This window comes from Oncorhynchus kisutch, linkage group LG6 (assembly GCF_002021735.2).
Source record: "Oncorhynchus kisutch isolate 150728-3 linkage group LG6, Okis_V2, whole genome shotgun sequence".
NCBI lineage: Eukaryota > Metazoa > Chordata > Actinopteri > Salmoniformes > Salmonidae > Oncorhynchus > Oncorhynchus kisutch.
In genome coordinates, this window is record NC_034179.2 from 72748608 (window position 1) to 72761573 (window position 12966).

The following is a 12966-nucleotide window of genomic DNA, read 5'->3' on the forward strand; positions in this document are numbered from 1 at the left end:
ATTGTATGGTCAGGCAAAAATTGTTGGACCATTTATCCAATATCCGGCATACAAGTTAAGTTGAGCTGTCAATGTTGAGACTACTTTTACATTTATGGTCCGGTTGCATATTGACTTAATTATCCTATGTGTTCATGTTATGAATGTTGTATGCTATGAAGAGAATTATAAAGCATTATTGATTTCAGTTAAGCCATCCCATTTTCATTCATGAGCAGCCATTCATGTGTTATGCAGGTGTATGAATGTTTTCCTCCCCAAACAGATACTGGTTTGATGAACGAACCCGCAGAACTGGGACAGAATCTGTTTTCAGCAATGTTCCCTGGCAGGCGGCGACAATACCGCACACCAAGCAAATCGACGGCTACAATTGTGGAGTTTATGTGCTGCTGGTGACTTCATATGCTAAATAGGTCCCAGGATAAATCGGTAGGGAAATTTGTTATGTTAGAAATCTGTGCGTAACCCTTAATGGTAGGCCACCCAAAAGTGAGTCAAAAGCAAATGCACCCACATTAAGAGATCTTTGAGGGTTTAGCCAAAGTCATTCCATTGAGAGGATTAGATTAGCATAACAAATTAGTATACATTTCACACCTGTCATGTGCACGCCTAAGAAAATGGTCTGAAATGAGTTCAAGAAGAAACAATTTTCTTCTGTTGCTAACCGATGTGCTATGGTGTCCACTAATGAATATGACCCAGGACAATAGGGAACTTGGTTGCTATGTGACAAACTAAATTAAATGTTGGTGTAATATCATCAAATCAGTGGAGCTTCAACATCACCAGTGTGCTGCCTTGTTTTCATGATTGCAGCCAAGCAACAAAGGTTTTCCAAAGTAAGATTATCACAATGAATAAGATGATTATTGTTAGGATGACAAGGCAGTTGGAGGCCTGCTTTCACACGGTCTTATATTTCCCAATGGCCCTATAGATGGTAGACATATTTATCCCATTGTCTGTCCTTTATGTACTACCTAGATGGCCAGAGAGTTAATGCAGAGGGAGAAGGCACTAAGTGACCCAACTGTCCCAATGCATGTTAACATCGGTGGTGACAGAATGGAGGTGGCCAAAGAGATCCTGGACAAAGGTGAGATTGTCTATCACTTTTTTCAATCTGCCAATCTAAAGCTGAAGACTTGTAGCCTAGTCTACATCATACACTGCTCCTTGTGTCATTACCATGTCAAATAAGGTGATACAGGCCAGCAGCCCAAGTCACTGCTGCATTATCTCATTTACTGTTGCTACATTGTCCTGGCTCCACTTTAATAGACTATTAATAATGTTTGATAGCACTATTGTTTTACCTTACATGTTTGAACTTGGCAACATTTAGTTGTAGTTTCAGCCTACATGGATGTCAAAGTAGCTGACCGACCACATTATAATTCCTCAGTAGCCTATAACCTAACATAACCTCCCCATGTTTTATTTTTTAAATGTTTAATTTCACCTTTATTTAACCAGGTAGGCAAGTTGAGGGCAAGTTCTCATTTACAATTGCGATTGTAGGGAGGTTGTTATTTTCTTCTAATTAATTTGGTTGTTGGTAAACAAAGACCCCACTGCTGAAAGACGCAAAGCCCGACTAAACTTCTCAAATCTACCTAAAAAATTTTGTATCTTTTAGAAGAAATTACACATTTATTTAAGAAAATGGTGAAGGTGACCATATATTTGGCAATAACTCTATATAGTATTTCATCCTAAGGCATTAGGTGATATAGCTGACATGCTTCCTTTATTCTTTCAGAACTTAACAGGAAACTCTACTGCAGTTTCTGTGCAACAGATGAGGGGGGAGACTGGGTGAGTTAGCATTGCAACTCCTCACACAGTTGACATGACAATTCTCTTAAGAACTTTGACCTTTCAATGTTTGAAGGGCCCAAAACATTTCCATTGCACTATGAACAATGGCTATAGGCAATTGCTGTGGTCTTTCTATTACTGTGGTCTAAGGGGGTGTTGAGTTTTGTAGTAAATATATGTTCATAACCTTAAAGGGATGGATAAGTAATTTTACTCATTTAAATGTTTTCTTACATTTAAAGCAGGTAGTGACTTCAATCTTCAGATTTTTTTAACAAGCCACTGCCAACAAATGCTAATTGTAATTTCTTCACCGAACTGTCCATTTCCCCTCTTCGCCACATTCATCGCTACATCATCTCTTGAATGGATTGTGGGTCAATGATTTCATCTAAAATGAAATGGCAGTGGCTAGTTAAACAAACCAAATTGTGTATTGCTGAGCTATCCTTTCAGCTGTGACATCATATAATGGACTCAATGGCCTGATTGACATGTACTTTCACAGATGGAGTGCTCCACATGCTCCAGTTGGTAGCACACCTCCTGTGCTGGGGTATCCATCAGCATTTACCATCAACACATGGAGAATCCTGCCTTACAATGGATATGCCTACCCTGCCACAATTGAAAACCTGCACACCAAGGCTACTATTGGGTTGATACTGTGTCAAATCTATATAATGTCCAGAGGTGTAAAAGATTTACAACTACAGTAGATAGATTTTAGGGATGTCCCCGACGGGGAAAAAAATCTGGGTTGACTTAGTCTTCCTGTTCTTTCCACCAATCGATTGGTCTAAATGTTAAAATGTATTTTTCCATATATAGACAGACACACCAGACATGCTTTATAGATTTATAAAGCCAGGTCGAGCAGTTGCCATACAGGGCAGTGATGCAACCCGTCAGGATGCTGACAATGGTAAGGCTGTAAATCCTTTTGAGGATCTGAGTACCCATGCTAAATCTTTTCAGTCTCCTGAGTGGGAATATGTTTTGTCGCACTCTCTTCACGACTGTCTTGGTGTGCTTGGACCATGTTAGTTTGTTGGCGATGTGGACACCAAGGAACTTGAAGCTCTCAACCTGCTCCACTACAGCCCCATCGATGAGAATGGGGGCATGCTCGGTCATCCTTTTCCTGTAGACAACAATCATCTCCTTTGTCTTGCTCATGTTGAGGGAGACGTTGTCTTCGCCCCACACGGTCAGGTCTTTGACCTCCTCCCTATAGGCTGTCTCCATCGTTGTCGGTGATCAGGCCTACCACTGTTGTCATCAGCAAACTTGATGGTGTTGGAGTCGTGCCTGGCTGTGCAGTCATGAGTGAACAGAGTACAGGAGGGGACTGAGCACGCACCCTTGAGGGGCCCCAGTGTTAAAGATCAGTGTGGCGGATGTGTTGTTACCTACCCTCATCACCTGGGGGCTGCCCGTCAGGAAGTCCAGGATCCAGTTACAGAAGGAGGTTTAGTCCCAGGATCCTTAGCTTAGTGATGAGCACTATGAGGGCACCATGGTGTTGAATGCTGAGCTGTAGTCAATGAATAGCATTCTCACATGGGTGATCCTTTTGTCCAGGTGGGAAAGGGCAGTGTGGAGTGCAATAGAGATTGCATCATCTGTGGATCTGTTGGGGCGGTATGTAAATTGGAGTGGGTGTAGGGTTTCTGGGATAATGGTGTTAATAATGTGAGCCATGACAAGCCTTTCAAAGCATTCCATGGCTACAGACGTGAGTGCTACGGGTGGATAGTCATTTAGGCAGGTTACCTTAGTGTTTTTGGGCACAGGGACTATGGTTGTCTGCTTGAAACATGTCGATATTATAGACGGGAAGAGGTTGTAAATGTCAGTGAAGACACTTGCCATTTGGTAAGCGCATGCTCAGAGTAAACATCCTGGTAATCCGTCTGGACCTGCGGCCTTGTGAATGTTGACCTGTTTTTAATTAAAGGTCTTACTAACATCGGCTGCAGAGAGCGTGATCACACAGTCGTCCGGAATAGCTGATCCTCTCATGAATGTTTCAGTGTTACTTGCTTCGATGCGAGCACAAGTTATTTAGCTTGTCTGGTAGGCTTGTGTCACTGGGCAGCTCTCGGGTGTGCTTCCTTTTTGTAATCTAATAGTTTGCAAGCCCTGCCGCATCCGAAGTGCGTCAGAACTGGTGTAGTATGACTCAAAAAATGTATAGACAAGTCACTGGTGCTTCATTTTTGCTTGTAAACAGAAAAAAAAGGATGATCGTAGTATCATCACACCCTGATCTATTTCACCTGTCTTTGTGATTTGTCTCCACACCCCTCCATGTGTCACCCATCTTCCCCATTAGCCCCTGTGTATTTATACCTGTGTTCTCTGTTTGTCTGCCAGTTTGTCTTGTTTGTCAGGTTAATCAGCATTTTGTGTCTCAGCCCCAAGCTTTTTCAAAGTCTTTCTCGACCTACTGGTGTTGACCCTTAGCATGCCTGCCTGACCACTCTGCCTACATTAACACTCTGCATGCCTCTGTGCCTGCCTACCTGAACACTCTGCCTGACCCTGTGCCTGACCACTCTGCCTACCTGAACACTCTGCCTGCCTCTATGCCTGCCTACCTGAACACTCTGACCACTGCCTGACCACTCTGCCTGACCACTCTGCCTACCTGAACACTCTGCCTGCCTCTGTGCCTGCCTACCTGAACACTCTGCCTGACCCTGTGCCTGACCACTCTGCCTACCTGAACACTCTGCCTGCCTCTATGCCTGCCTACCTGAACCCTCTGTCTGACCCTGAGCCTGACCACTCTGCCTGACCCTGTGCCTGACCACTCTGCCTACCTGAACACTCTGCCTGCCTCTGTGCCTGCCTACCTGACCACTCTACCTGACCCTGTGCCTTACCACTCTGCCTACCTGAACACTCTGCCTGCCTCTGTGCCTGCCTACCTGACCACTCTGCCTGACCCTGTGCCTGAACACTGCTTGACCCTGAGCCTGCCTACCTGAACACTCTGCCTGTCGACCTGGACCTTTGCTTCCATTTTGATTTCTGCCTACCCCTACCCTGAACCTGCCTGCCATCTGGTACCGTTGACCCACCTATGGTTACTGACCAGCCATACCCGGGTGTTGGACATGCTGCTAGAGCAAATCTGTGTGTTCTCTGGAGGGCAGCCTGCCACGGGGGTAACCCCACCGCTCCTCAGTAACTCGACGGTTAGCAGCACCGGCCACTCTACCTTCCTGGGAACCAGGTTACCTACTCCAGAACGCTTTAATGGAGAGCCGGGCACCTGTCGGACATTTTTAGCCTAGTGTGCCCTCATTTTCGAGCTTCAGCCCTCCTCCTTCCCCTCGGCTCGCTCCAAAATAGCCTACCTCATTACGTTGATGTCTGGAAGGGCTCTCACCTAGGCTACCGCTGTATGGGAACAGCAGCCAGCCATATGCGTGAGCCTGGAGGGGTTTGTGGGAGAGGTGAGGAAGGTTTTTGATGCCCCGTTCTCCAGGAGAGAAGCTGCCTGTAAGCTAATTCAGCTCCGGTAGAATGCCCGCAGGGTGGCCGAATATGCAGTGGATTTCCGCATGTTGGCAGCAGAGAGTGCATGGAACCCGGAAGCACTGTTTGACATGTTCCTGCATGGCGTCTCGGAGGAGGTAAAGGATGAGCTTGCTGCTGGGGAGTTACCCACTGGTCTTGACTCTCTCTCTCATCACTTTGACAATGCGCATCGATGGGATTGCGGAACGTCAGATGGAGAGGAAGTTTGATTTCATTCACACGTTCAGGGATTCGACCTCTCCTCCGAGTCATCCTGGAAGTCCCTGAATTTCCCGTGGCCAGCACCCGAGAGTTCCCGAACTTCCTCGAGAGTCACCGACGGGGGCAGAAGCACTGTTTCCCGAGTCCATACAACTAGGCAGAGCTGGGCTGTCGCCAGTGAAACGTCAACACAGGATCCGCACAAAGAGTTGTCTATATAGAGGGACTTTTGGTAATTTTGTGTCCTCGTATCCGGTAAAAGACCAGGAGCGAGTACTCTGGTTGGCCATATGGAGACCTTTTCTGCTGCCCTTCCTCGCATCATTTCACTCTGCTGTGGGGAAACCAGTCCAAATGTTTCCGGGTCTGTTAAGTGGAGCGACACAGTGGAACCCAAGAGCAGACTACGATGGGGAAACGGGGATGAATAAACCAAAATATTTATTGTTACACAGAAGGATATGGAGTGCAGATCCGGGGAAGCTCGGATGAGTTGCAGAAAAAAATAGATGTGGAGAGGTTGAAGTTGGCTGAGAAAAACAGGGTAACAGGTCCTGAGGGGAATCCAAGGTAGTAGTGGTGAGTAAAATCCAGAACAAGGTAGTTGGGTGGTGAGATGGAAAAGGAGACAGGCGGCAGAGTGGTAACTGCAATGAGAGGATAAACGGTGTCAGGTAGGGAAACAAGCACAGCAGGGTTTCTTGCGTAATCATAAATGGCTAGAATCATGTACTGACTGAGCAGAGATCTCGATCTGGCAGAGTGGAAGTGGCAGGACTGAGTATTTGTAGAGGTCTTGATTATGGAACAAGTTGTAGCTGGTAGGGATCTGACTCAGCACACCTCTCTCCAACCACACAATCATACACACAGAGAGAGAGAGAACGGGAGAGTAACTGCAGTTCAAGAAGACACCAGATGAACACCAGAGGGCGTAGCAGGAGCAGATGTGACAGGGTCCTCATTGACTCTGGGGTCGATGAGAGCTTTTTGGAGCCCACACTAGCTTCCGAGTTGAACATCCCTACTCAGCCACTATTTATTCCCATTGATGTTCGACCGTTGAACAGGTGCTCTGTAGGTCGGGTCATGATAACACCACTCATCAACCTATGGGTGTCAGGGAATCACAGCGATACCATTCAGTTCCTGCTTTGGGATTCTCCTGGGCCAAACGGCACAATCCACTCATCAACTGGTCTACCGGTGCTATCATGGCCTGGAGTCCGTTCTGCCATGACCATTGTCTGAATTTCGGCACAACTTCCCCCGGGAAGGCTTCCTGGGTCCTCGTAGGTGGTTACAGACCTCTCTGCCATTCACGAGGAGTACCAGGATCTCTGGGAGCTTTTGAACAAGTCCCGGCCCACTTCCCTTCCGCAGCACTGCTCCTATGACTACGAGATTGACCTTCTTCCTAGCACCACACCGTACCGGGGACGTCTGTACTCATTGTCGGGACCATAGACGAAGGCTATGGAGAACTACATTAGGGACTCTCTAGCTACAGGATTTATCCATCCCTCCTCTCCCACTGGCGCAGGCTTGTTCTTCGTGGAGAAGGACAAGACCCTGCCCCCGTGCATTGACTATAGGGGACTCAATGACATTACTGTTAAGAACCGATATCTGCCACCACTCATTTCCTCGGACTTCGAGCCTTTCCAGGTGGCAACTGTATTCTCCAAGCTGGATCTACGAAACACCTACCACCTGGTGGGGATACGAGAGGGGGACGAGAGGGGGACAAGTGGAAGACCGCTTTCAACACGGCCAGCGCCCACTAACTATCTGTTCATGCACTTTAGCATCACCAACTCCCCTGCTGTGGTTATCCGTGACATGCTGAATCGGTTCGTCTTCGTCTACCTTGATAACATCCTTGTCTTCTCCCACTCCCCCCAAGAACACATGCTCCAAGTCCAGCAGGATCTCCAGCGCATTCTGGAGCGATTTCCATCGCTCCACCACTCCACCAACACCTCCTGGGGTTAGCCAACTTTTATCGCCACTTTATCTGGGATTACAGCATCCTTGCCTTCCCCTGTCTGCCCTCACCTCTACCAAGGTTCAGTTCACGTGGTCCACGGCCGCTGACCGGCTATTCCGGGACCTGAAATGGCGCTTGACCACAGTTCTGATGTTGGTTGATCGGGACCCTTCCTGTTAGTTTGTGGTGGAGGCAGATGTTTCTGATGTCGGAGTGGGGACTGTTCTGTCGCAATGTTCTGCCCTGGATTGGAAGTTGCATCCCTGCGCCGCCTTCTCCCACCACCTCAACGCCACAGAGGAATTATGATGTGGGGAATCGGGAGCTTCTAGCAGAGAAGATGGCAATGGAGGCACTGGCTTAAAGGGGAGGAGCATCTGTTCATTGTGTGTACAGACCCAAAAAAATCTGTAGTATCTCTGCTCCGCTAATCGCTTGAACTCCAGGCAAGCGAAATGGTGGCTGTTTACCCAGTTCAACTTTTCCCCCTCCTACCGGCCGGGGTCCAAGAACATCAAGCCGGATGTTTTGTCTCTCTGCTATAACCCCACGGCTACCACCCCAGAGCCCGAGACAAACCTTCCTACCTCTTGCCTGGTGACCCCACTCAGCTGGGGTATAGGTGAACAGGTCCGTTAGGCGCAGCAGTCAAATCAAATTGATTTATATAGCCCTTCGTACATCAGCTGATATCTCAAAGTGCTGTACAGAAACCCAGCCTAAAACCCCAAACAGCAAGCAATGCAGGTGTAGAAGCACGGTGGCTAGGAAAAACTCCCTAGAAAGGCCAAAACCTAGGAAGAAACCTAGAGAGGAACCAGGCTATGTGGGGTGGCCAGTCCTCTTCTGGCTGTGCCGGGTGGAGATTATAACAGAACATGGCCAAGATGTTCAAATGTTCATAAATGACCAGCATGGTCCAATAATAATAAGGCAGAACAGTTGAAACTGGAGCAGCAGCACGGCCAGGTGGACTGGGGACAGCAAGGAGTCATCATGTCAGGTAGTCCTGAGGCATGGTTCTATAATTTTGCACGCCCAATTTTTCTGTTTTTGATTTGTTCGAAAAGTTTGAAATATCCAATAAATGTCCTTCCACTTCATGATTGTGTCCCACTTGTTGTTGATTCTTCACAATAAAATGCAGTTTTATATCTTTATGTTTGAAGCCTGAAATGTGGCAAAAGGTCGCAAAGTTCAAGGGGGCCGAATACTTTCGCAAGGCACTGTATATACAGGGGGGTGCTGGTACAGAGTGAATGTGCGGGGGCACCGAATAGTTGAGGTAGTATGTTCATGTAGGTAGAGTTAACTAAAGTTACTATTGCTTGCCCCTGTTTGAGTATTAAACTATTGTTTCTTTGACGTGGTCTGCATCTGGGTCTTACCTTCATACCTGATAATTATGGTAAGATTTGCCAAGTGTAGGGCTTTGTACGCGTCTCTGTGTGTGGAGTAAAGGTGGTCTCGAATTTGTTTCACTCTGGTTGTGCATTTAACATGCTGATAGAAATTAGGTTAAAAAAATTGCCCACACAGATGTGCCTTTGTTGCAACCAATTAAATTACTTCCTACAGCACATTTGCTACTTCTCCCTCAAATTCAAAGGAAAAGGTAATGTGTAAAAACATTAAGGTAACAGAAGAATTGACAAAATATCAAAGGCATGTTGGATTTTTCAAACTTTTTTTACTCAGTACTTTGTCAATTATATACTTTTACTTGTAGGGTGTTTTTTTTATATAGTCAAATCTAATTAAAGTAACAGTACCCCGATCATTTCATACTATTGCAATACTGAACTGTATAGATGGGTTATGGTTAAGCTGGCATAAGCGAATGATAGTGGATTTCAGTTCACTTTTTTTTTTTTTTTTCAATTAACTGACTGAAATTTACCTCTAGGTTCTTAGAGAAATGCACATGCTCGTTTAATTTTGAATTTAAAAAACAACCTATTATGTGTGAAAATTGGTAGCCAGCAGGAAGCCTACATAGCTACAGTACGTATTTTCCTTTCTGCAACTTCTACAGAGAACGTTAACCATTATATTGACGAAAAGGAATTTGGACACAGTTGGTGTTTACCATCAGTGGCATTAAAAAAGCCTTCACTACCATAATGGTATAAAGGCATTGACTCTTGATTAATGTATTGGAAGACTGTCCTAAATGTCTTGGGTATGATGGGATAAGTTATACTATCCTGACTGTATTAGTCTCAACCTACCATTTCTGATTTTAACTATATGGTTACTGTGCTTCAGGAAGTATTCAGACCCCTTGACTTGTTTGACATTTTGTTACGTTACAGCCTTCTACAATTGATTACATTGGTTTTCTCTTATCAATCTACACACAATTAGAGCACAAGGTGAGACCCCGATGCAGACATGGGAGGCAGATGGTTTGAGTCTTGATATTTATTAAACAATCCAAAAGGGCTAGGTAAGAAAATGGTCGTGGACAGGCAAAATGTCAACCAGTTCAGAGTCCAGGAGGTACAGAGTGGCAGGCAGGCTTGAGGTCAGGGCAGGCAGAATGGTCAGGCAGGCGGGTACAGAGTCCAGAAAACAGGCAAGGCTAAAAAAAAAAATGTGAGGACTAGCAAAAGAGAATCGAAGCAGGAGCAAGAGAAAATGCTGGTTGCCTTGAAAAGCATACAAGACAAACTGGCACAGAGACAGGGTAATATACACTAGGGATAATAAGTAACACCAGGATGGGGTGGAGACAATCACGAGAAAGGTGAAACTGATCAGGGTGTGACATTTAGAAAGGAACTCCAATTTATTGAAACCAAAATGTAAATCAAAATATGGTAATGGCTCACATCAAGCAATCATGCCGGAAACCCTAGACCCACTCCAATTGGCATACTGCCCCAACAGATTATTTTTTATTTTACCCAATTTCGTAGTGTCCAATTGTTGTAGTAGCTACTATCTTGTCTCATCGCTACAACTCCCGTACGGGCCCGGGAGAGACAATGGTTGAAAGTCATGCGTCCTCTGATACACAACCCAACCTAGCCGCACTGCTTCTTAACACAGCGCGCAGCCAACCTGGAAGCCAGCCGCACCAATGTGTCGGAGGAAACACTGTGCACCTGGCAACCTTGGTTAGCGCACACTGCGCCCAGCCCGCCACAGGAGTCGCTGGTGTGCGATGAGACAAGGACATCCCTACCGACCAAGCCCTCCCTATGCTGTTAATTGACTATAGCTCAGCGTTCAACACCATAGTGCCAACAATGCTGATCACTAAGCAAAGGATCCTGGTACTAAACACCTGTCTCTGCAACTGGATCCTGGACCTCCTGACGGGCAGCCCCCAGTTGGTAAGGGTAGCCAACAACACATCTGCCACGCTGATCCTCAACACTAAGGCCACTCAGGGGTGGGTGCTTAGTCCCCTCCTGTACTCCCTGTTCACCCATGACTCCATGGCAAAGCACAACTCCAACACCATTAAGTTTGCTGATGACAACAGTGTTAGGCATGATCACCGACAACGATGAGACGGCCTATAGGGAGGAGGTAAGATACCTGGCAGTGTGGTGCAAAGACAACAACCTCTCCCTCAACGTGAGCAAGACAAAAGGAGCTGATTGTTGACTATAGGAGAAGGAGGGCAGAATAGAACCCCATTAACATGGACAGGTCTGAAGTGGAGAAGTTGAGAGTTTCAAGTTCCTTGATATCCATATCCCCAACGAACTATCATAGTCAAAAACACACCAACACAGTTGTGAAGAGGGCATGATAACACCTTTTACCCCTCAGGAAACTGAAAACATGGGTCCCCAGATCCTCAGTTATACCGCTGCACCATCAAGAGCATCCTGACCGGTTGCATCCCCTCCTGGTATAGAAACTGCTCGGCATCTGACTAAGGCGCTACTGAGGGTGTATCGTCGGACGGGGCCACAGTATTTAGGTTGCAGTAGTTTGTGTAGGGGGGTTAGGGTCAGTCAGTTAAACCTGGAGTATTTATCCTGTCTTATCTGGTGTCCCGTGTGAATTTAAGCATGCTCCCTCTAATTCTCCCTTCTATCCCGGAGGCCCTGGGACCATGCCTCAGGATTATCTGGCATGATCACTCCTTGCTGGCCCCAGTCCACCTGATCGTGCTGTTGCTCCAGTTTGAACTGTTCTGCCTGCCACCCCTCATAGCCTGGTTCCTCTCTAGGTTTGTTCCTAGGTCCCTGCCTTTCTAGGGAGTTTTTCCTAGCCACTGTGCATCTGCATTGCTTGCTGTTTTGGGGTTTTAGGCTGGGTTTCAACATCGGCTGATGTTGTAAGGGATTTCTGAATAAAATTTGATTGCTGACGGCCGAGTACATCACTGGGTAGAAGCTTCCTACCATCGAGGACCTACTGTATATACTAGGCAGTGTCAGAGGAAGGGCAAGAAATAGTCCAACACTCCAGTTACATTGTAAAGAAAGTAATTTCAATATTATTGTGATATTATGTCATGGAGTAAAAAACTTGAATTTGGATAAATTACAAACCTTGTGTGCAGATGGCTACTTTGACCTGGGGGCATGCTTTGTAGACCATTCAAAAGCGTTCCGATAGTTTAAAAATAGTTGTAGTAGTAGATATGATGGTGAATTCCCAAAGGAGAGGTTGTGAGTTAAATTCAGTTCAAGAGCATGCTAACTTGCTTTTGTTGCCTTGACAGAACAATGTTGAGGTGGGGTTCCGGAAGGACATAGACAGACAGGGAAAATGGATTATAAAATGTGAGGGGAAAGGAACTAGTGTTGAGAAGGAGTGCTGATCTACAAACAAACCCACCCCAGTCCATATAATCTTATTCCAGAGACAACTGATTCAGAATGATCTAGGCAAAGCTGATCGTAGAAAAGTGCTCCTCTGTACGCATTTATGTCAAAGTAATATTATTCATTCTACTCACAAATGCTAAACAGATCCTAGTTCAGATATACGTCTTGAACAGTGGTTGAAAAAGTTAATATATGTTAATAGAAAATGTCTCAAGTAAAAGTGAACCAGTAAGATACTAAGTAAACCTCATTGCTAAAAGATACTTAAGTATCAGTGGTAAAAGTATAAATTATTTGACCTTCCATATATTAAGCAAACCAGACAGCACAATTCTCTTGTATTTTTAATTATGAAATAGCCATGGGAACACTCAGACATAATTTACAAACGAAGCATGTGTTTAGTGAGTCCGCTAGATCAGAGGCAGTAGGGATGTTCTCTTGATAAGTGTGTGAATTGGACCATTTTCCTGTCTTAGCATTGAAATGCATAAAGTACTTTTGGGTGCCAGGGAAACTGTATGGAGTAAAAAATATATTATTTTCTTTAAAAATGTGGCGAAGTAAAATTGAATGTTGTAAAGAAACGGAAAGAGAAAG